The 25,700-nt window shown below is 34.7% G+C and overlaps 1 protein-coding gene and 2 long non-coding RNA genes across 9 annotated transcripts in view; 1 reads left to right on the top strand and 2 right to left on the bottom strand.

Annotated features, from left to right (window-relative positions):
- The window catches only part of LOC138912343 (kelch-like protein 10), a 250,872-nt gene that overhangs the window by 41,708 nt on the left and 183,464 nt on the right, over positions 1-25,700 (top strand). The gene's annotated exons all lie outside the window — the stretch shown is intronic.
- Positions 6,397-7,102, bottom strand: LOC138912489 (uncharacterized). Of its 7 annotated transcripts, none has more exons than XR_011418043.1 (4): positions 7,023-7,064; positions 6,829-6,889; positions 6,570-6,760; positions 6,397-6,505 (listed from the first exon to the last, which is right to left on the bottom strand). It is a non-coding gene; the product is annotated as an uncharacterized lncRNA (long non-coding RNA). The 7 variants fall into 7 exon arrangements; XR_011418046.1 differs by having other exon boundaries at positions 6,570-6,756; positions 7,023-7,037; XR_011418040.1 differs by lacking the exon at positions 6,829-6,889 and having other exon boundaries at positions 7,023-7,102.
- Positions 20,383-21,047, bottom strand: LOC138912236 (uncharacterized). Its single transcript, XR_011417731.1, has 3 exons — positions 21,001-21,047; positions 20,565-20,738; positions 20,383-20,500 (listed from the first exon to the last, which is right to left on the bottom strand). It is a non-coding gene; the product is annotated as an uncharacterized lncRNA (long non-coding RNA).

Raw genomic sequence — 25,700 nt, 5'->3', positions numbered from 1 at the left:
TCAAAAGTTGTAGGGTAATGTGACGAACGATTTGTTCTTTAATGTAACTTCTCCAAAAATCAATATTTTTTAAAAGTGTAAAAGCAGAAAGTTACTTACATTTACTGAGCATATTTCTAAAAAAATTTGGATTCGAAATTTTAACGTAGCCAAATCCCACAGCGTTTGGTGTAAACCATCCTTTTTACAAACAAAAAAATACATTTTTTTTATATTATTTACGGAAAGGTTATTTTCGATAAGGAAAAGAAAGAAGTAATAAGATAATACCCAAACTTACAAAACAAAAAAATGGTCAAAGTGCAAATTTTTTTAAAATTAAATTAAACTGACGTCACTATTAAAAACAACAATAAAACTGCAGCAGTAAATGTTATCTGGTATTATTATATTTTATTTATAAATAATCAACGATAACAGTTAAAATTCTTGAATAAAAAAAGTTCGTCACAATACCCTATAAAAAGTTCGTCACGATACCCTACAAGGTAGACTTGGAGCACAAACGGTGTCACTCTCAAACGGTGCAAAAGAAACAAACGCGAGGTACCAAAAACTGTTGATAAAGATCTCATGTATACGTGCATATATTCGCCTGATTTTATTTTCCACTCATCTTTTCTCTGGCACTGCTGAAACACAAGTAAATTGAATGGGTTTGCTAGTTTGCGCACCACATTTTTAGCGAAAATTACCTCACGAACAAATTACGGGACTTCTTATTAATATTACTGTAAATACATTGTCGACACGATAAGGGGAGACGACTACATTTATTTGGAATTTTTGACGTGACGTCATATATGAGATTCGACGAGTTCGTCACATTACCCTACTCATCAAATTACCCTACACTCCCCTACTATAAAGAAAATCCATCGACTTCTTTACATCTCTTTGATAATTTGTAAAAAGAATTATTTTTTAAGTGCCGAACTGTAAGAATGATGGTTAAAAAGGCATTTTAGCAAATAAAAACAGGTTTATACACTTTCGACTAGCAAAAATAACACTCAAAACCTTTTTTTTGAAAAAAGGATAGATTTCCGGATAGGGGATGTTTGAAATTTTTTCCGGATAAAGCCGTTAAAAAAAGGACAGATCTGTCCGGAAAGAGGACAAAATGGCAGCACTGATCAAAATATTACATTTATTTCAGCCAGGCCGATTGAGACTTCTTGGGACCAGAAGTGTTTCGCATGCGTTTGTCATATTTTATTTTTTCTTCTCATAGTTTTTGATATAGATACCCGACAGAAAACAGCTGATCAGAGGGAAAATGATCGGCAATGGCAAACCAGGCATAATTTTGTCCTGCATTCTTCTGCCAGAGATCCAGATAGAAACCTCATTTCCCCCTTACTTTTTGTGTCACCCCCGTGTATTTTGAAACCAGAGATGGAAGAAATGTAAGGGGTGAATGAGGTTTTGTCCCTTCCGCTTGTATGGAGAAACCTCTTGAAAATATGTTATTTTCCAGAGGAATTTTCCCGGTGGGAACTCCTTTTCTTACGGAATCCAAATTGTTTTTCATTTAGTAAAGTATTATTAGCTAAGTAAGGGTGAATCTGAGAGGACATAAGGTTTTCGAAGACTTTTGATAGGAAAGATAATATTGAAATAGGCCTATAGTCATTGATTAGCTTGAGAATTGGAAATATTTTTGGCATTTTTCCATATTGTCGGAAATAAAGGCGTAGTAATAGCAGTGTAAAAGTAATAGTAACATGGGGCAACATTAAGGGGAGCAAAAGCTTAACAAATTTTGGACACATATTATCGAGACCTACAGCATTGGACTTGACATGCAGAATATTGTCTAGGATATCACTTTGATGTAAAAGCATCTAAAGCTAAAACCAGAGCTTGCAAATAACTGTCAACCGATTTTTCTAAGGCAGTTTGACTCTCGACTCTCTCTGAGCGGAACCCTTTTTTCGTTTTGCTTGCCGGGTTTGGACCGACCATTTGGCTGAACCGAACAAATCAATCGTTCTTTCATTAACCACTCGGTGAGACCCTTTTAAGTTAATAGTCATTAAAAGGGTTTCTAAAAGACTACTGTGATATAAAAGTCAGAAAAATGGGTTTTCTCTAGAAACGGAAATGTATAGGCCTGCTGTGATATGTGCATAAATTTGATATAGAAAATCAATACATTTCTAAAATTGCATTGTACATATCGGGTTCCACGCCAGCTTAAAATTTGGACTGCTTTTAATTCATGATTTTTTGGTAATTTTGACAGCAATTTGGAGAGCGACGCGACGCCCAAAACGGTTTCTAAAAGACTCTCTAGAAAGGGAAATATATAGGCCTGCTGTGATATGTGCATAATTTTATATAGGAAATCAATACTTTTTTTAATTTTTTAAAAAAATGTATTTAATAAATATAAAAAATTATAAAATTTAATAAATTTTTTTTAAAAATTAAAAAAAACTATTTAATAAATTACGTAATACACAAAAATAATAAATAAAAAAATTTTGAAATTATTGTTTATTAAATGGACGGTTAAGTAAATAATTGTAAGTTTTTAATGGATTAAAAAATGACTTTTTACTTTTTGTCATTCAGAAATTGTCAAAAGACTTAAAACTTAACAGGGATCGCAAGTAAGAATTACTTTTTTTAAAAAAATTGACAAATAAGTCTTATTTTTCAATTTTTATTATAAAAGTTGACAAATAACTCTTATGCTTCAATTTTTATTATAAAAATCAACAAATATTTGTCAACTTTTATAATAAAAATTGAATTGAAATAACTCTTGAACTGTGGGGTACATTGGTTTAAAATTTATATATATATAATCTACGCTTTAATACCTTTCTGTTGATATGCCATATGTCCCCAAAATATTTTTGATGATGTAAAAAATATTATTATTATAAAAAATATGTTGGGGACATATGGCATATCAACAGAAAGGTATTAAAGCGTAGATTATACATATATAAATTTTAAACCAATGTACCCCACAGTTCAAGAGTTATTTCAATTCAATCTTTATTTTATTATAAAAGTTGACAAATAACTCTTATGCTTCAATTTTTATTATAAAAACCAACAAAATTGAAGCATAAGAGTTATTTGTCAACTTTTATAATAAAAATTGAAAAATAAGACTTATTTGTCAATTTTTTTTTAAAAAGTAATTCTTACGTGCGATCCCTGAAACTTAACTTTTAATCATTAACAATTGTTAAAGGACTAGTAATCCGATAAGAGTGAGAGAGTAGACCTACATGCTGCGACGTTTTTTCATTGAAAAAAGCCGAGGCCTTGTTAAAACAAATTCGATATTTTAAAAACTAAAAGTGGCTCCAACTTTTTACAAAAACCGATTGTAACTAACAATATGGCGCAAGTATTAAAATAAAAAAAAATTATTTTTTTTTGTGGGGGCAATGTTATTATTTTTAAGAAATTAAAAACTTTTTATTTTTAGAAATTTTATTTTGAAAGAAGAGGTTTTAGAGGAATTAATGCAAAAGACATGAAGTCAATCGGGTTCAAATAACCGGAGACACAGATTTTCAATGATAGGGTACTTTTTCAAATTTGACGATTTTTGGCAACCTTAAAAAAATTCTAACTAAAAAAATAATTTTTTATCGGTAAATCCTGATACACGTGTTTACTTATTTTCCGAATAGAACGTGTAAAAAAAGTTTCAGGCAAATCAAAAATGAAAAATTTTTTGTTTGGCCAAATCTGTTTGGTTTGTAAAAGAACGGCCCATAAGCTCATTGTTTTTTGGCTATTGTTGAAGAATTTATACTTAGTTATAAGCGGAAAAGCATTTGCAAACAGGTTGCTATGAGTGGGCAAAAATGTAAGCTATTCTGCGTACGAAAACATCAATGTTTGCAGCAAAGACTCAGAATATGTATGTTCTGCACTTCGTAAATAATAACTACTATTAATTAAACGTGTACTATGTACTCCTATAAAGTTCCAAAGTTGCTATAAATTACCAAAATAGCACACATTTGACTTTGCTTACAAATTTGCCATATTAATATTGGCTAGACAGAGGCGTAGTAAGAGCGGAATATGGGGTACTGGCTCTCCCCCAGTCAGCAATATGTATGCATAATCGTTATAGGATCTGTTATAAAAGCTCAGATATGTTTTGAACTATTATCTTATGCTATTTATTGTATTATTTTACAATAAGATTAGGAGAACGAAATTTCGTTTATGTAGAGTTGAGCCACTGCTCTTCAAGTCAGCTGGTATTGGATGTGGATGTGGATGGAAACTCTATGGGAACACGAATTTCACATTTGTCAAAAATCCCAACCGTTTCTCACGGGAAGACGCTATAAAAGGACAACAACGAATTTAATATTCTTAACAAACAAAAAGAATTTACATTTAACATACATTTAATTTACCCGTCTACGTCCGGTGACGTGGAGTTGTTAACTAATTTTTCTTTCCCTAGTAAATGTCTATATAAATGAGCGCAATTGTCAGTGTCCGTTTTGTAGTTCATCCGTATGTCTGTAGGTGTGTTTATAATATGTAGCATTTCTATGGTGAATTGTTTGGCAAAGTGTTGTTCTTGTGTTAAGATACTCGAACTTCGGAGAGTGATTAGTGGGATATGAGTGTTTTTTTTGCGCGTTTGTATGGTGTCTAGTGTGTGCTAGTCTAGTTTTTAGTTTCGATTTTGTTGTTCCTATATACAGGGGTGGTCAAAAGTATTTGCAGATTTTACACGTAGGGGAGAGTGGGGCAATTTCGTCAGCATTTTTTCAAAGCTTTTTTTTGTCCATCTTGAGACACGTTATCATATTTCTATTTTTATTGTTGAATGCGGTTAGCACCAAGTTTTAAAATGTGAAAATCCCCTTTTGCTTAATTAACTTGGTAATTTATAAAAAACTAGCAGGGTCTGTAGCCCGCAGCTTCGCCTGCGGAAATTAAAACTGAAAATAATGCATACCTTTATGTTTGCTACTTATTTTAAATTTACAAATTCCTTATTTTTAGCCTATAGCCGAGAAACGATTTTATCATAACTTTTTTCTTTTTTTTCGCAAAAACAACAGTATATTGTCCTATGCAGGCTACTTAAAATATATAAAAGAAAATTGCGAAAAAATTTCTAAAATTCTTATTGTTTGCGTAAGTTATCAGCTGCACAGAACAGAAACAAATTATTTTTTCGAAACAAATCCTTACACTAATTTTCTTCACAACATTAGTACTTTGTCCAAAACATATTGTTGAAATATAGACTGTCATACTGGATTGAGCATGTAATTAAATTTCAAATCGATTAGCGTGTAAGTCTAGAAAATAAGCTTGTTTTCTTAAAAAAATTCACCAAAACATTGCTTAAACATACCTCTTTCTCTAAAAGATATCTCACCAAAAACCAATATGATTATTTTGGTTAAGATTTATGAAGTTAGAGGAATTATTTTTGATTAGGTAACGAAAAGGTAAATAAAAACCAAATACTCTTTGCGATTTAGCTAATATAGGGGCTTCTAGAAGGTATCCATTGTAGACAACTCTTATAAGGGAAACCAATATTTACGCGAAGCAATGTTTTGCTTTATATATTTGACTAATTTAAGAAAAGACATCAAGAAAGGCAATTCCATATTACTGCATGTTACCATTGATATTTTGTTTCAGTATTTTTGTTTTCACATTAATTTTTCACCTTGATAAGAATTATATTAATAATAAGGAAGGTAGGTGGGCGGGAAAGCCGTGTTTAATTGTTTAAACATTTGAATTTGTTTAAGCAATATGAGGCACGTGTAATAAAGAGCAAGAGAATCAATTGGTTTGAATATTTAATGTTATTTTAATATAATCAATGCGATTTGAATTTTAGATCACAAAAATCGGTTACAAAATGTCTTATGTAAATATGTTGTGGAAATGTAAATGAAATATTCTTTTAGCAAAAGGATATCGGTCTTATCTTGAATTTGAATTTGATCGAATCTCAATTCCTTAGTCAGCTGCAATGCCCACACACAAACGTATACACGCATACCCACCGGGAAAATTCCTCTGGAAAATAACATATTTTCAAGAGGTTTCTCCATAGAAGCGGAAGGGACTAAACCTCATTCACCCCTTACATTTCTTCCATCTCTGGTTTCAAAATACACGGGGGTGACACAAAAAGTAAGGGGGAAATGAGGTTTCTATCTGGATCTCTGGCAGAAGAATGCAGGACAAAATCCACTGGTTTTTCGACTTCCCGCATTATAGATTTTCCACACGTAACCAGTTATGGTTTTCCTCCACTTGCAATATCTGTTTTTCTACACCCTCCCAGTTTTGGTTTTTCCAGAACCTCGCAGTTTTGGTTTTGCACTGCTGTGCAGTATCTGATTTTCCACAATAAAAATCATGTTTTTTGTAATATTTGTTTGTGTATTTATTAATAATATTTACAATCGAAGCATTCCCGGGTTTTGCTTGGCCGAATGCAGTACTTAGATATCCATTTCTTGTCTGTCTTCTGAAAATATCAAACATAATTTAGATATGAATGTAAGACCAGGAATAATAATAAGAGTAATTACCATTATTAGGTCTCCGCACAAAATTAAAGGATCTCTCCAGAAATTATGCCTGGTTTGCCATGGCCGATCATTTACCCTCTGTTCAGTTGTTTTATGTCGGGTATCTATATCAAAAACTATGAGAAGAAAAAATAAAATGTGACAAACGCAGGCGCAACACTTCTGGTCCCAAGAAGTCTCAGTCGGCCTGGCTGAAATAAATGTAATATTTTGATTAAGTTAAACAACTAAGTTAGTACTGAAGTACTATTTATACAACCATTTAATGAACACCTCACACCATTTACCACTGGTAAAGATTAAAAACATTTCAAGTGTCACTGAAATGCAGAATTTGTGTTGAAGATAGCATCCGGAGTCGTATATTTATTAATGGCGAAAACATCTGTGATACTAACCTTTGTAACGCTGAAATAAAAGTTATAAAAAGACAAAATTCATTTTATCACTCACCTTTTTATTGTTTTTTAGATTAAAATTAACTATTTTCACTTTTTTTCACTTTTTCCAACAAATTTAAAAATGATGTGACCCTGCATTATATTCTTGATAATACCATACAAAATGCAGATAAGTGTGGGGTAAATTTCGTTGTAAAGTTGGGTCACACTTTGGCGCCGAATAAATATTTAAACAATACTTTTCAGGGACCGTAATCATTAAAGGTTACGTATATTATAGGTATATTAGGCATTTTTCGTGTTATTAATACTACCAACACGAATTTTTATTTTTTAACAACACTTAAAAATGGCTTAGGCCACGATCTGACGATCAAATTATTTTATTTCACAAAAAATGTTTAAAAATGTAAAAAACAACAATAGTTTTCTTTGTAATTTAATGTAATTCCTTGATAATTGTGATCAAATATTTTAATCGTCTTACCGTGGCTTTTCTCTATAATTTGGTTGAATCCCACATTCATCCTTATTATTATTTGAAAAATGTTGAGTAAAATAAATTAATATTATCATTATAGACATTATGATAATAATGTTATATAGTTTAATTTTTTTGATTAACAATTATTAATATTTTTTCTACGACTTTTAAAATTACTAAAAATTAAAACTAAATGTGAGAAACAAGTCTTTTGGTTTTGGTGAAAATCATAGGATTTTTGAATATTATAAGTTGGTGATTTTTTTGTTAAAAAATATTATAATCGTAGTGCCACAGAAATCACACAGCGCATAAATGGCCTGATATTGATGCTACTCAGAAACCCACCCTCATTTAGCGCTCAGAAATTATCTATCCCTACACCGCCGCCTGCAAAAAGGAACAGGATTTCAAGAACACAAAAACCAACTTCTCACATTCCCGCTGGGTAATAACGCATTTTTTGGATATATTTATTTTGTGCGTGTGTGTGTACATAGCAGAGCAAATCATTGTTTGTTTTTGCTTTTTACAAATCCAAAGTTTGTCGATAACTCAACATTTGAAAACTAATAAAGAGTTTGCTGATCGGGCTTTTGCATTTTAAACAAGAGAGAACGCTATAGTCGGGTTGGTGTCCCGACTATTTAATACCCGTCACTCAGATAAAGGGAGTGCGAACGCTGTACTCGGGTTGGTGTCCCGACTATAATCGTAGCTCAGCTAAAGGGAGTGCGAGGGAGATAGATATATGTAAGATTGGTTTATACCCTTCAGTAATGGCGTCCCATATCGGGGACAATTCCTTAGGCCAAACGCTCGGACGCTGTCGACGTCAGCAGAGCAGTCGGTATTTATATATTGCGCTCTCTTTCCTTGTCTTATAATTTGTTGTTGTACTAGAGGAAAAAGCGGAACTCCCATACAATTTTCTCTATGTGGCGTCCTCGGTGCGTCCTCGAGTACAGATGACCTGTCCTCGGGTTTTCCTTTGGTGATTACTGAGGGAAAAGTGACATCTGGTACTGAAGGGTAGTTTAAGGAGACCACAACAGAAGAGGGCATTATACCTAACAGCAGAAAATACCAGCAGAAGCAGAAAAATTACCAAGGGAAGAAGCGATGAGAGGCAGTAAAAAAGGAAGAAAAAAGCAGCAAGAGAGACGACAGTAAGCAGGAGAAGCAGCAGCAGAATTTAATTGACGTGTTTGAATTTAAGTTTAATCTGATATATTAATAAAACCGAGTCGAGGAAAACGCCTCGTCTCACATATTTATAGATATTTTGATTGCGTATAACTTTTTAATGAATGGTCCGATTTGAAAAATGTCTTCTACATTTCGATAGGTATAACCATACACAACAAAATTGCATTGATACTTCTCGGAAAACTTTAAAGATGTGGGCGCAGGACACATTTTAAAATCATTAGAGGGCGATGGTGGGCGTTAGAGGGGACGTGGCGCTCGTCTGAAATAAATTTGCGCTGCGTAGGAGGCCCAAAAATATGTGTGGAAAATCTTAACCTTCTAGCTTTTGTAGTTTCCGAGATCTCAGCGTTCTTACGGACAGACAGACAGACGGATATGACTAGATCGACTCGGCTAGTGACCCTGATCAAGAATATATATACCATGCGCGGATTACTTTTACACTCGGCTGAAAAATGAAAGTAATTTTGGTATTCAAAAAGTATGCAACAACAAATTTTTTCTGATATCACCCCCCACAACAAAATCTTAGATCCGCCACTGATATATACTTTATGGGGTCGGAAACGCTTCCTTCTAGCTGTTACATACTTTTGCACGAATACAATATAGCCTTTTACTCTACGAGTAACGGGTATAAAAACAAAGGCAATTTTAAGGAAAACTTCTACTGTAAAATTCAGGTTAATGGGATTTCTGTAAGGTCTACCGATATTTTAAAATTTAACGTTTACTTAAGAAAAAGACGCAGAAGAAAAGATTTGCGATATAATCGATTTTTTAACAGCGCATTTTAAACCTATTATGAGTGTGGTAGTTTCGTTTTAAATATGTTGGCTGTGGTATTTTCATTTTTCCCTTGCAGCAGGACATACATACATACATACATGCGCCAGCAGAACATACATACAAACATATGGGGACGCGTGACGTCACATCAGGTTAGCCAAATTTGAAAATATTGGGGACTTGGTTAAGGATGCTGAATCTTCAAGAAATTTAAATGCAGTTATTTGCGGGTATGCCATAAGATTATGAACATCACATTTTTAAACCATTTTAACAACATTTATAACAGAGAAATGGCAAAAGAAAAAATTAAAAAAAAAAATCCTTTTTGGGGTCACACTCTGCGCTTAATTATTTCCGAATTAATTTGATTTTTCTAGATTTTTAGGTCAATCCGTTCTGGGTGGAATTTGCTACTGACCAAATTTCATTAGATTAGAGATTAAAAAGTAAAACCAATATACTGGGGCAATCCCACCACATAGGGGGGTAAAATCGCCACACCAGTGGGGCAATTTCGTCACCTGAAAAATGTAGGGAATTTTACGCCTGTAAATATGCTACACTGATCAAGCGTACCATTTTTGTTGACGTCCTATATTTGTTGCTGCTGCCGGTAGTCTGTTCGTTAGCCAGCTCGTTAAATAAAAAAAGTATGTATTTAAAATAGGTGCGAATTTACCCTAAGCATAGGGTGGTGAAATTTCCCCACACTGTACTTTTTTAGAAATAATTTTTTTTCTTCCGAAATTAAGCGCGAAGTTAAAAATCACTAACGCTGAAATGCACATTATAGCACTGTGTATTATATAAAAAAACATGTATCTTATCCCTTTTCAATTGTGCCATACAGAAAAAATTTCGTCGAGATCTAAATGTAGCTTTTGAACTATTAAAATACATTTAATATTATAGCTTAATTATCTTGGCCTTCCGTGCAAAAAAAAGCATTGGTTATGTCATGCCGTCTTGAAGGACTAAAACAAAAAAATTATATATTTTTAAGACTTATGGATTCCGAGATATTGCAGGTGACATAATTGCGTTAGTGACGAAATTACCCCACTCTCTCCTACTTACTCATAGGAAATTTGGCAATACTTCTGACCACTCCTGTATATATTGTTACATATTTTGTTGTTGTCGCCGTTGCACGGTATTTTAAATATATATTTTTTTTAACGGTATTTTATTTATCGAATCTTCTCTCTTAGAGACTAACGACAAGTTTGCAAATCTTAATCTAGTTTATATATATTAATTAATTACAAATTAAATATTTAGAATAACGGCCCTAACCATTGCTGCTGGGTGCGGAGGTCTCTTCGCCGGAGTCGTGTATAGCTTGTGGTCCAGATTAGAGATCGAGTTCGTCTTTAACTAAGCCTTTTATGAATATTTTCATTCCGTATATACCACGGTCCTCCTGTTATAGTTCTCAATCCGGCCTGTTCCAGTTTTCACTCGGAAGTGAATTTGATTTCATGCTAGCGGATTTAAGTCCTCCTGTCAAATGCTTGGCGGAAAGTTTCCATGTGAATTTTTCGGAAGTGAACAGAGTAACAACGATGGATATTTAAATCCTTGCAATTCTTTCGGAAGTGAGTCCTGGATAGGTCTGAGAAATTCGATTCCGTGTGAATCTTTCGGAAGTGAAAACTAGAACAGGGCCGAAATTCTTTGATTGAGCTCTCTGGATTATTTCTAAGTTGCTGGCACATGCGTTTCTCCATGGCTCGGACCCATATGTCCAAATTGGATTTAGGACTGCATTATACAAAAGTATTTTGTACTCTAATTTTAGTGGCAAGCGGGCGTTAATTAGCCAATGTACATTGCTGGCTTTAAATTTTAAATGATTTCTCTTAGCTTCGATATGTTTGCGCCAAGTGAGTCGTCTATCCAGGCTGACTCCTAGATATGTTACTTCAGTTGTTTGTGGCATAATAATGTTGTTCAGGTTTGCCTGTTTAGGGTAAAAGTAACATGTTTACATTTTTGTTCGTTAACGTTTATGCGACAGTCTGCTAGCCATTGTTCTAGAAGCACGAGGTGACCTGCTAGGTGTTGCGTTGCTCTAAGAGGACATTTAGACCGACTTAGGATGGCAGTATCATCAGCGAAGGTTGAGGTTGTTGTAAGAGTGGATGTCGGGAGGTCGGCAGTATAAATAATATACAATGTCGGCCCAAGCACACTTCCTTGGGGTACTCCAGCTTTTATTGGATGATAATGAGAGAGGAAATCTTTGCATCGCACTGCAAACCTTTTTTTCTGTAGGTAGGACTCCAAAATTGTATGGGTGCTTTGTGGAAGTATTAATCTGATTTTATGAATTAAACCGACCAGCCATACGCGACCAGCCGAAGGCGGCTGTGCGACATCCAGAAAGACAGCGGAGCAATATTCTCGCCTTTCAAATGCATTTCCTATCTCGGAGGTTATCCGGTTCAATAGTTCCGTGTTTTTCACGAAATCCGAATTGGTGCATTGGTATTGCATTGTGGGCTTGTAAGTATTGCTTGATGGGACTGAGGAGCAGCTTTTCAAATATCTTTGATAGGCACGGCAGAAGGCTGATTGGCCTATATGACGATGGCTGGGACTTGTCCTTTCCGGCTTTATGGATCATTATGATGACAGACTTCCTCCATTGTTGAGGATAATATCCCAAATTCATCATGCTGTTAAATATTATGGTTAGAAGATGTATTGCATAGTTTGGCAGTTCTACAATAATTTTTGGGGTGGTGAGATCGTGACCCGGCGCTTTCTTTTTGTCTTGGGACTGTATAATTCTTGTAACTTCTTCTGGATGGAATATAATTTTCGGGCTAGCTTCAGGATTAGAGATTATTGGCAGCTCAAAGCTATTCGTTGCTGGAAGTGGTTTGAAGACATTTTCTAAATGGAGGGCAAATGTATTCGCCCTCTCTTCGTTGCTGCGGTGATTCACTTTCTATTGGTGGACATATGCCTGACTTAGCTTTCCACAGTGGATATCTTTTGCTATTTGGTGAGAGTTGCTTCATAAAGGATAGTTCATCTCTATTTTCCTCAGCTTCTAGTGCTTTGCGGAGCATGCAGTTGGCTATTTTTAGGCGCTCCTTGGAGGCCGGGGATCTATGGGCTCGCCACTCTCGACGAAGCCTTCTCTTATTGTATAGCAGTTCTTGGATGCTGTTAAATGGTTTATTAGATCTTATAGGTTGCGTGGAATGTTGTATTTGTATTTGTATTTTATTATTACGTGTCATCCTAACGCTACAAGTTTGGAACTTATAAATTAATGCGCTAGTCACAGATAGGTGCAAATATTTACTTATTATATGACTTAAAACTAATTTTATATATAAAAGAAAAACTAACCTAAGTCGCTTTCTAATTTTACTTTAATTTACCTAATAGTGATTTTAAGGTGTGAGAGTAGCTTTGTTTTGAATTGCATAGCACTGCTTATATTCTTTATATGGCTGGGGAGCTGATTCCATGATCGAATAGCATTTATTAAAAATTGTCTCTCGGCTGTCAATGATCTAGGTCTTATGCAAGTTAGGTCGTTTGCTCTTCTAGAGGCTGTAAATTGGAGTTTTTCAAATAGATACGAAGGTTCTTTTTCGAAAATAATTTTATGGAGACAAATATTTTTTGTGAAAATTCCGAGACATGATTTCTTGGTGGTAGGTTAAATATGTACCTTCCTATGCAATTGAATACCACCCTTTTTTTTGGCTGATCGTGTCACAATTTGAAAAGCACTGGAGCAATACATGTTTTGGCTATCATTAAACGTATATGAGTGGGCAGGCCATTTTCGGTTACAGATAATGTTCTTATTATGCCATATGTTTTTCCCACAGCCTTTGCAATATGATCATTCAAGGTAAGGGCCCTGTTGAAAGTGAAACCTAAGTTTATGGCTGTTTCAACATATTCAAGTGGCGCGTTATTTATGCTCAGAGGCTATAAATTATTAAGAGCTATTTTTCTTTTACTTATGATAAGACATTTAGATTTTAATGGGTTGATCCCAAGTCCATTGTTGCCGGCCCACTAATTTACACGTGCAAAATCCCTGTTACAAACATCTATACACTCATTTATTCTGTTTAATGGACGACTCACATACATTTGGAAGGTCATTAACATATAAGGAAAACAATAAGGGACCAAGAACAGACCTTGGGGTACACCACGATTCACATTTTCAAACGTAGAAGAGATGCTAGACAGTACAACGGATTGACGACGATTTTGTAGGTACGAAGACACAAGTTTGACAGAAGCTTTAGAAAACATGAACATGTTACATAACTTGGCACAAAGGACATTATGGTTTACAGTATCGAAGGCTTTACTATAGTCCAGTAAAACTAAGAGTGTAATATTATTGTCGTCTATTTGTACCCTTAGATCATCTGCAATTTTTAAAATAGCTGAGGTGCAGCTTCTGTTTTTCCTAAAACCTGACTGACAATTGTTTAGCATTGCATTGTCAGACATAAACTTATTAATCTGATCAGCCATTAAATTCTCAAAGACTTTTGAAAGATAGGGTAAAATGGAGATGGGCCTATAATCATTGTTTGATTTTGGAATTGGAATTATTTTAGCCGTTTTCCAACAATCCGGGAATTTGGAGGCTGTCAATGCACTATTGAAAGTATGCGTTATGTATGGGAGTATTTTTGGCAGCAATATTTTTGTAAACTTTGGGTTTATGTTGTCGAGCCCAGTAGCGTCACTCTTAATTCTAAGTATACTTTGTAGGACGTCACACTGGTTAACACACATAAACCTAAACCTAATATCACAGCCTATTCCAGGTACAAATTGTGGGTTCAGGTTCTTATTTTCAGAGATTTCAGGTACTGTGCAGTTTAAGAACCTTTTATTAAGATCATTAACATCTATTTCTTGCTCAGCTCGTGGTTTGGATTTGCATATTCCAAGGTTTTTGATTATTTTCCATGTCTGAGTAGTAGCATTATTGAATTTACGGGAATAGAAATTTTTCTTGGCGGCTTGAGAAAGTTTGGTCACTTTTTGTCGCAATGCCTTAAACACCGCGTAGGCTTGAGGTGTCCTGTATCTCTTCCATTTATTGTACGCTTCTTCACGCTGTAGTATTGTGTCTTTTATGTTTTTATGGATCCATGGTTTTTCAAAAGGACGAATAACTTTTTGACGGACAGGAACAAGACAGTTATATAAATAACAAATATTGTGTTGTAATAGGTTAACTTGTTCGTCAACTTCGGAAAGGGAATATATGTTATTCCAATTGCACAAGTTAAAGGCTAAGTCCAAATGGTCGTAATTGATACCTCTAAAATCCCTAAAAGCTATTGCATGGTCAAAATATTGTAGGTCAAGTGCATAAGTCAAGAATATTAAGTCATGTTTTGAAAAGGACGGGACAATAAGTTAGTCATATTTAGCTATTCTGTCTGTGTCAGACACAAAAAATAGGTCTAGGAGCGAGTTGCGAGTTTTGGTAAAATGTGTTGGGGATACGGAATTTACTAACTTCATGCCCAGCGATTTCATGTTTTCTGCAAGGTGGGACTCCCTTATAATGTCGCCATTAAAATCTCCTGTTATAATTACGTCTGAATAATTTAATGACACGTTTGGGAAAATATTTAAAAACTGCTCATAGTTAATCCGGCAATTTGGTCGGTATATACACCCAATTAGCAGTTTATCGGCATTTCTTCGACATCTAACTTCTACAAACAAGTATTCAATTACACTGCTAGTCGGATGTTTACAAACAAACGTGGAACTTAACTTTTTACTCACATATATTGCAACCCCACCCCCGTGACTATCACGGTCAGAGCGATGCAAATTATAGCCATCACATTCAACTAAGACATCACATAAATTTGGGACAAACCAAGTTTCAGACACACATATAACATCGATGCTTGAATTGATAAAGAGGTATCTAATTCTTCAATTTTTCGTGTGAGGCTTTGGGCGTTTAAATGATAGATGCTTAGACCTGATCTATTCTTTCCGAGTATCCTTAACATCGCATGGCTGTTTGATCGATTTGAATTTATATTATAGCTGTCACCCATTTTGAATTGTTCATTTGAGAAATTAGCTGCGCACGCTGTTTACAAATAGACATGAAACTAAAATACATCATATTGATAACACTAGTTTACAAAATAATATTCTTGGTGTGCTCCCCAGCAATTGATGGCAAATTCTGTTAGTGTTGGACCCCTAGATCACAAAAATAGCAATTATTTTTTTTTCGATGGCACAGTTTTTTTTAAAGATTTTTTAAAGTTCGAAATGTGAAATTTCGGACTTTTTTCGAATTTCTTCTTATATCTCGGCAGATATCCACTTGGTTGAGCCAGTTTTAGTTTTATTTTAAAGTCAATAGATCAGAGCTTAACTTTGCCATACAGATCAATATGATTGGATGAGTAATGGCAGCGCAGAAGCTTGACAAAGATGAAAAATGTGTTTTTTGGTCGTCTGTAAGTCGGCTTTATATATCGTGATAAATCTTAAATTTGGACTCTGTCAACCGAAAAAAGTGGAAAAATCCGAACTTTAAAAATCCACCATAAATCCAGTTTTCCATGGATTTGGGCCATATCCAGCTTGTTCTATTCGGTAGGATGTACACTTTAAGTTTGTACCCATTATGATTTTTCAACGGATTTATTTCGAGTTTTTACGATATATACAGCCGACTTACAGCCAACAAAAAAACACATTTTTCATCTTTGTCAAGCTTCTGCGCTGCCATTACTCATCCAATCATATTAATCTGTATGGCAAAGTTAAGCTCTGATCTATTGACTTTAAAATAAAACTAAAACTGGCTCAACCAAGTGGATATCTGCCGAGATATAAGAAGAAATTCGAAAAAAGTCCGAAATTTAACATTTCAAACTTTAAAAAATCTTTAAAAAAAAACTGTGCCATCGAAAAAAAAATAATTGCTATTTTTGTGATCTAGGGGTCCAACACTAACAGAATTTGCCATCAATTGCTGGGGAGCATTTCGGCTGTAAACTAGTGTAAACAAACTAAAATTAGAGCGACTGATTCTATGCCTAAATAAATATAATAATGTTAATGATAATATTTTGTATGTTGGATATAAATATAAACGGCTTTTAGGCGCGAAAATAATTTTCTGTTAAAGCTCCAGAACTAGCAGTGTCCAGGGCAACCAATTCATCGGGTGTGCAAATTTTTTTTTTTTTCAGCCGAGTTTTAAGTTTTATTCGGTTTTGAAGGAGGAGCTTCTCAGACGCGCGACTTGCTTGCTTGCGCTATCGATTAGTTTATTGATATTATTATTATTGTTGTGCAGCCAGTGTAATAACATTCACTAACGCTTCAACTGAATTGTCGAGGTCTTCTTCACGGGAAATGTTTGGGCGGTCATTAATATGAGTACTTACATACTTTCTGTATTTAAGCCAGTCTGTTTTACCAGTAGTTAGAGAATGTAACCATTCTGTAACCTGAAGATGGTCGTAGAGGTGAAGCAAGATGGACGAATGATCTTATGATAGATCTGATAAGTGCTCCACACGAACATGAGCCTGCGGCACTCTTCTTGTCAGGTCAGGTTTCTTATTTGGATCTGTTGGCCAATATGTAGGCTTACCCGGAGAAATAAAGTCAAGCTTGTTTCGTGGAGTAATTATCGCGTTGTAAAGTTGTTTTCCCTTGGGGTTGATGAGTCGAGATCTCCAGTGGGTGTGCTTGGCATTGTAGTCACCAGCTGCTATAAAGCGGTCACCCAATACATCGAAAATGTTTAGGAATTCTGCTTCGGTAATAGCGAAGCGCGGTGGGCAGTATATAGAGGCTAGGGTTTAGGTAACCGCTTTGGGTTTAGAGGTGTACTGCTGTTGCTTGGATATAAGTCGTAGCGAATGATGGCATCTCGTAATGCCTAATGCGATTCTTTATCAGAATTCCATTACCTCCATGAGCCTTCCCATCAGGATGATTTGTCGAATAAAATGTATAGCCAGTAAGATGAAAATTGTTTTTATTTGTTAAGTGAGTCTCTGATATGAGCATGGCGTCAATGTCATATTGATCAAGGAACTGCATAAGCTCGTATTTGTGCTGCGAAATGCCATTCGCATTCCAGAAAGATATTTTAAGAGTAATCATCTAAGATTTTTGTTTGACTAGAAGCTCCAGGAGGAGATTTTGAGTGCGCACAAGCTTCTGCAGAGTTTGCTGCATTGCTCCCATTGTTTTTGTTATAGTTGCAAGCATTAATTCTATACCACTAGGTAATTGGGATGTGTTAACGCAGATACTTTCCGAAGTATGGTTCGATGCCTGTTGCTCCAACAATCCTGGAATGGTTGTCCTGGAACCCGTTGTTGTAGCTCAGCGCCTGAGCAAAAGAGACTCCCGGTGTCGTTGTTGATGGTATGTATGGAAAATTTCTGGCGGATGGCTGGGTTTCTAGCTGCAGTTATTATTTGGGTTAGGCGGTTTTTCATCTCCTTATAATTACGGCAACCTCTGTAGTTGGCCGTGTGGTTTTCCCCACAGTTCACTATTTGAAAAAAGTATATTTTTTTTGGCATAAACTCCAGTTTTAGAGATACAATTTAGAAATTTTTTATATATACTATTAAGATAAAGCTGTAATTTTGGTTTTTGTTGCTTTTTAAATCGGAGCATTGCTTTTATCCACCGCCCACGCCGCATATTTTAATTAATTGGCAGGGATTTTAAAAAATTTGTATTTGTATTGGTAAGACGGTAAAATAATTTCGGATTACGTTAATTTTTAAAATTTGTCAAAAAAGCAAAAAAATTGCTGACATGTACAAGAAAAGTGAAATATTATTTTTTATAAGTTTATAAGTTTTAATAAGTTTAAATTTAAATCATTTTTTTTAAGAAACGTGCAAAAAGTTGCAAAAATTATTAGTTTTGCGATATTAAGGATATATTTGGTAATAACTTTGCGTTTTTACCTTTTTGCAACTTTGTGCCATTTATAAGTTGTACACCACGGAACACAACCAAACTTGTTAGCTTTAAGCTAAAAAGATGCACATTTAAAACAGTTCACAGTTGGACAACAAGCCATAATAATCAAAACATGTAATCTAAGATACATTTATTAATACCTTTGCTACGATTTGACATGATCAGAAATAATAATCCATTTTGTTGCTCCACAAAATAAGCACTGAAAGTTTGCAAAGATATATCACTTATTTACGCACACAACAAAGTCAATCGAATAGCTGATTTTGTTCGCTTATCAACACTATAATGTTGTTAGTAAAAAATCTTAGATAACTGTTCTTGGCTAATTAGGGTATGTAAATTCACAAAATATATTTAATTTTTAAAAATAATTTGTAAAATAATTGACTTTTTTCCCATAGTGCAGTTGCTACATTTTTTGGCAGATTGGTTCTCCTTATTTAGAGGGCAGTCCATAGTTAAATGTGCATCCCCGCAGACAACGCAGACTGCGCGGTAGTATTTTGCCGTATGATTTTATTTTTGACAGTTCGTACATTGGATGGGTCCATTCCGTTTATGGGGTTTCTCAACCGTGATTCTGCGGTGCAATAGATATTGAAGCTTGTAGATTGGGTGAACTTCATTTTTATTTAAAGGCATATTTTCAGGTGTCAGTTCTATCATGAACATCGGCTGGGGAATTTTGTTTCTGTTTATTATGTTTATAGCCGTTTTGGCATTAAAACCCTTTTCTTTAAGCCCATCTATTATTTCAATGGTTGGAACAGTTGATTCAATTCCTTTGATAACTACTTGTAGGCCTTTGCTACTTTTGAGTTGATAGGTATAGTAATTGGTTTTTCCCTCATCTAGGTATTTGGCCACTCATCGATAATCTTGTTCATCGTTTGCCTGAATTTTTGTTTCATTTATGTTACCTCTTTTTATAGAAGTGACCTAGAACTTGTTAGCTCCAATTAGGTCAGTTATTTTTTTGACTAGCTCAGCACAATTTCCGTGACGAACATATATGGGTGGTGGCCTTGGTTTCTTAGCAGTGGTTGTTTGTGTCACTAAGAATCGAAAATCTATTATTGGTCAGCGTATTTTTCGGGACAGTGATAGTATTTGATTTTAATACTTTTGATGCATTGGTGTTTCTAGAAGATTGCGGGCTTAATTTTCTTATTAGCAGTTTAGCGTCGCTTGTGAACGGTTGTATTTACTTTTGTGCTCTCAGTGATTTGTGTTTTCAGTGATTTTTGCGAGTGTTTTGTGATTGTTTACAAAGAAAGCGTAGCCTAACAATTGTGTTAGTGTTTTAAACTAAAACTCCCAATTAACGGGTGCTTTGTTTTAGTTATTTTAACATTTCTATTTGGATTTGTTTAAATCGCTTGTCTTTGTTAGTGTAATTACACTCTCTAAACCTGCTAAAACTCTTGTAATCTCTCTTCCACTCTCCCACTCTCACTCTCTCTGAACATTCTGTATTTCTGATTTCTCTCTCTTGCTTGCTTTACACTTCTAACTGTTCGTGTGTATACCCACCGGGAAAATTCCTCTGGAAAATAACATATTTTCAAGAGGTTTCTTCATAGAAGCGGAAGGGACAAAACCTCATTCACCCCTTACATTTCTTCCATCTCTGGTTTCAAAATACACGGGGGTGACACAAAAAGTAAGGGGGAAATGAGGTTTCTATCTGGATCTCTGGCAGAAGAATGCAGGACAAAATCCACTGGTTTTTCGACTTCCCGCATTATAGATTTTCCACACGTACCCAGTTATGGTCTTCCTCTACTTGCAGTGTCTGCTTTTCCGCACCCTCTCAGTTTTGGTTTTTCCAGACCCTCGCAGTTTTGGTTTTGCACTGCTTTGCAGTATCTGATTTTCCACAATAAAAATCATGTTTTTGTAATATTTGTTTGTGTATTTATTAATAATATTTACAATCGAAGCATTGGAATTAAAAATGTTTAATGCCTGAAGCATTCCCGGGTTTTGCTTGGCCGAATGCAGTTCTTAGGTATCCATGTCTTGTCTGTCTTCTAAAAATATCAAAAATTATTAAGATATGAATGTAAGACCAGGAATAATAATAAGAGTAATTACCATTATTACGTCTCCGCACAAAATTAAAGGATCTGGTTTGCCATGGCCGATCATTTACCCTCTGTTCAGCTGTTTTATGTCGGGTATCTATATCAAAAACTATGAGAAGAAAAAATAAAATATGACAAACGCAGGCGCAACACTTCTGGTCCCAAGAAGTCTCAGTCGGCCTGGCTGAAATAAATGAAATATTTTGATTAAGTTAAACAACTAAGTTAGTACTGAAGTACTATTTATACAACCATTTAATGAACACCTCACACCATTTACCGCTGGTAAAGATTAAAAACATTTCAAGTGTCACTGAAATGCAGAATTTGTGTTGAAGATAGCATCCGGAGGCGTATATTTATTAATGGCGAAAATATCTGTGATACTAACCTTTGTAACGGTGAAATAAAGATTATAAAAAGACAAAATTTTTTTTATCACTCACCTTTTTATTGTTTTTTAGATTAAAATTAACTATTTTCACTTTTTTTTACTTTTTCCAACAAATTTAAAAATCATGTGACCCTGCATTATATTCTTGATAATACCAAAAGAAATACCAGATACATTTGGTGTAAATTTCGTTGTAAAGTTCGGTCACACTTTGGCGCCTAATAAGTATTTCGTTTAATCAATACTTTTCAGTGACCGTAATCATTAAAGGTTACGTATATTATAGGTATATTAGGCATTTTTCGTGTTATTAATACTACCAACACGAATTTTTATTTTTTAACAACACTTAAAAATAGCTTAGGCCACGATCTGACGATCAAATTATTTTATTTCACAGAAAATATTTAAAAATGTATAAAACAATAATAGTTTTCTTTGTAATTTAATGGCAATCCTTGATAAATGTGATCAAATATTTTAATCGTCTTACCGTGGCTTTTCTTTATAATTTTTTTTTGAATCCCACATTCATTCTTATTATTATTTGTAAACATTTTAAGTAAAATAAATTAAAATCATCAATAAATATTATGATTATAGACATTTTGATTATAATTATTTAAATATATTTATTTGATTAAAAATTAATAATATTTTTTCTACGAATTTTAAAATTACTAAAAATTTAAGATAAATGTGAGATCAAGATTTTTGGTTTTGGTGTACATTATAGGATTTTTTAATATTATAAGTTGGTGATTTTTTTTGTTAAAAAAATTATAATCATAGTGCCATAGAAATCACACAGCGCATAAGTGGCCTGATAGTGATGCTACTCAGAAACCCACCCCCATTTAACGCTCAGAAATTATCTATCCCCACACCGCCGCCTGCAAAAAGGAACAGGATTTCAAGAACACAAAAACCAACTTCTCACTTTCCCGCTGGGTAGTTGTTAGGTTTTTAATATTTACCAGTGGTAAATGGTGTGAGGTGTTCATTAAATGGTTGTATAAATAGTACTTCAGTACTAACTTAGTTGTTTAACTTAATCAAAATATTTCATTTATTTCAGCCAGGCCGACTGAGACTTCTTGGGACCAGAAGTGTTGCGCCTGCGTTTTTCATATTTTATTTTTTCTTCTCATAGTTTTTGATATAGATACCCGACATAAAACAGCTGAACAGAGGGTAAATGATCGGCCATGGCAAACCAGATCCTTTAATTTTGTGCGGAGACGTAATAATGGTAATTACTCTTATTATTATTCCTGGTCTTACATTCATATCTTAATTATTTTTGATATTTTCAGAAGACAGACAATACATGGATACCTAAGAACTGCATTCGGCCAAGCCAAACCCGGGAATGCTTCAGGCATTAAACATTTTTAATTCCAATGCTTCGATTGTAAATATTATTAATAAATACACAAACAACAACAAAATCAGATACTGCAAAGCGGTGCAAAACCAAAACTGCGAGGGTCTGGAAAAAACAAAACTGAGAGTGTGCGGAAAAGCAGACACTGCAAGTAGAGGAAGAGCATAACTGGGTACGTGTGGAAAATCTATAATGCGGGAAGTCGAAAAACCTGTGGATTTTGTCCTGCATTCTTCTGCCAGAGATCCAGATAGAAACCTCATTTCCCCCTTACTTTTTGTGTCACCCCCGTGTATTTTGAAACCAGAGATGGAAGAAATGTAAGGGGTGAATGAGGTTTTGTCCCTTCCGCTTCTATGGAGAAACCTCTTGAAAATATGTTATTTTCCAGAGGAATTTTCCCGGTGGGGTACCTCAAGCCACGCTCAGTCGATAGCCTTTTTTTCTCTCGCGCTCTCTTGTTTCTAATTAAACTCGCGACCTCGCGCTATTATACTTTTTGTTGTTTAGTGTCTTTGCGGTTTTGCGAATTTGATCCCAGTGTCAAATTTACTTGAGGTATTTTTCATTATTTTCACATTTTTATTCTTATTATATTTTATTTCTCTTGAATTAACATTTTTTTCCTATAATGTCTTTTGCCTGTATTAAGAAACATTATAGGACATCATCTAATGACCCGTTTATTTACTGTTGGCTCTGCGAAGCGATGATGCATTGTAAATGTGCAGGATTCACTGGCAGAGTTAAAGACTTCATTGAACTGCAGGTTGGTCTCATGTGGGTATGTGAGTCCTGCAGGGAATTGGCAATTGAGCTTTATGAGGCAGACTCGAGACGGCCTATGTAATCTTTCACGAGTTTTTAAACAGCTCAATGATGGATTAAATTCCGTTATTTAATTAGCTCAATTAGCTCAACGATAAATGCGAGTGTAGAATCCGCCTTAAATCCAAACTTGGTAGCTGCTGCAGTTTCGGGTGACGCAGGGGTAACTGTGCCAATGGATACTGCTAGGTTCGGTGTAGTCCCGGTATCTGAAAGTCAGGCTCTAATAAGATCTCCAGAGCCGGCGGAGTCAACCAGTTCGGTGCCGACCATACCCATAGGTATAGTAGGGGCCGTTTCTCTCTCTCAGCCAAATGAGGTTCAGGCTGCTGCTGGGGGGCGCAAAAATCTCTCAGTTGTATCCAAAGGTACAGTAGGTGCCGCTTCTGGCTCTCAGCTGAGTGAGGTTCAGACTGCTGCTGGGGGGCGTATGAAACTCTCAGTTGTTCCTCATAGGAAGCAACTATTTGTTTCAAGATTTACGCCTGATACCACATCTGAGGATGTTTTGGAATTCATTCGTGAAAAATTCCCATCCGAGGATTTTCATCTAGCATCTAGCTGCTATTAAATCTATTCAATCCTTTCTTTCCAATAGGGACCTTTTGATGGTTTTGGGTGACTTCAATCTCCCGGATATTTCTTGGTCCCCTCCTACTGACTCACTTGTCGCTCTACCTTTATCCGCACATGACTTTCTGGATGGCCTTTTAGAATTATCGTTACAGCAAGTTAGCTTTATACGAAATTCTTTAAATAGACAATTAGATCTTGTGTTTGTTTCAGATCCGTCTGAAGTCACAGTATCTAGAATTGACGCTCTTGTGGTACCAGAAGACCGATACCACCCAACTATGGAATTAACACTTTGCCTCCCCTACCTTGATACCACCTCTCCTTTAGTTTCTCCAACTAAAATGAGATGCTTTCGGAAATGTGACTATAATAAACTTAACCTTATGATTTCGCAATATAATTGGACAGATCTTTATAAGTGTGTGGACATCGAAAGTGCAACTAAACTTTTCTATAGCGTTCTAAACACTTTTTTTAATGAATGCGTTCCTGATAGGCTTCCTCCAAAGCCGAACAGGCCCCCTTGGTTTACAAATGCGCTTCAAAGACTTAAAAATCTTAAAACAAACACTTAGTGTCGAAGTCACAGTGGTAAATACGAGCACTTGTACCCATGCCTACCCAGAGCGTCTTTTCGAGAATTAAATTCGGTTATTTTCACTATATTTTTATATATTACGTCTTTTTTGTCAGTTTCTATATCTTTGATTTGTTCTGTTGTATATAGATTTAAACGTATGCACAGTGGGGAAAAAGTCCGTTTTTTGGCATAAACTCTAGTTTTAAAGGTAGGGCCTTGGAAATTATAATATATATGTACAATGTACATACTCCCACTCCCTGTGCTCAAATAGAATTTCGGTTATTTCCATTTTTTGAAAAAACTCTAAAAATGTTCAGAATATTTTTATTTTTATTAATAGAAAACATATTTTTTAAGAAAACAAAAATAAGATGGGATAAGGTAGTTATTAAATAAAAATTGTTATTATCCTCCACCTTACACCTTTGAAGAAAATGCAAAAAATTTAAATTTTTTTTTTTTTAAAGGGGCAAAAAGCAATAATAACACTTTTTTCTTTATCATTTCGTTAATACATTTCTATAACAACCTTGCGTCGATCAGCGTAGATTTTTAACTAAAGCTTTAGAGAACACAAACACTTTTGTTAGTTTTCGGCTGAAATAGACATACAGTTGCGAAAAAAATAATAGCACCACTTCGTCACAGGTTCTTAATATTAAAGAAATATGTGGAAAACGGGGATTTTTATATAAGAAGTGTTTTTTATTATCTTGATTAGTATTCCACCTATTTGAAAAAATTGATACGGATATCGAAAATATTGTCTACATATAATTTTTTCAGATTTTAAGAAAAAAAGTCAAAAAAAGGCCGAAAAAAATAATAGCACCACTTCCGTTTTCTTTAAATAAAACGTTACGATGCGCTAATATTCTTGTGTATAAAGGATATATTTTATGAGATTTGACTAAAACTAACTTCTCCTGATATCCAGACATCAAATTGATTACCATTTGGCAATACAAGGACATCTGGAAAATTTTCCAAGTCGGAAAAGAAAAATATTCAAAAAAGAAACATATTGGATGGAAAACGGTCATGAAAACCGGTTGGATTGGTTAGGTTTTGGATCATATTCATTAAGAATGGCATAAACTTTGAAGGATAACACAGAAAAACCGAGTCCTGGCCCAGTTTTCCTTCAAAAATGTTATATCACAAAGCACAAAGAATCTTATCAGGGCCGATACTAAACTAAAACACGTGCTTAAAATAATAGAGAATATTTTAATAGTTGGATAATGTTTCAATAAACAAATTTATAAAACATGCACTTAAAAAAAAAATCCTATCCGAAATGCGAAACACATTTACAAGGGCATAGGGCTCGTCAAAAAAACTTACAAATGAATGCCCGCAAACTTATGAGAATGTG

The sequence above is a fragment of the Drosophila takahashii genome, chromosome 2R (genome assembly GCF_030179915.1).
Source record: "Drosophila takahashii strain IR98-3 E-12201 chromosome 2R, DtakHiC1v2, whole genome shotgun sequence".
Classification (NCBI taxonomy): domain Eukaryota; kingdom Metazoa; phylum Arthropoda; class Insecta; order Diptera; family Drosophilidae; genus Drosophila; species Drosophila takahashii.
Note: the sequence above shows the minus strand (reverse complement) of the source record. Positions and strands in the feature narration are given on the sequence as shown.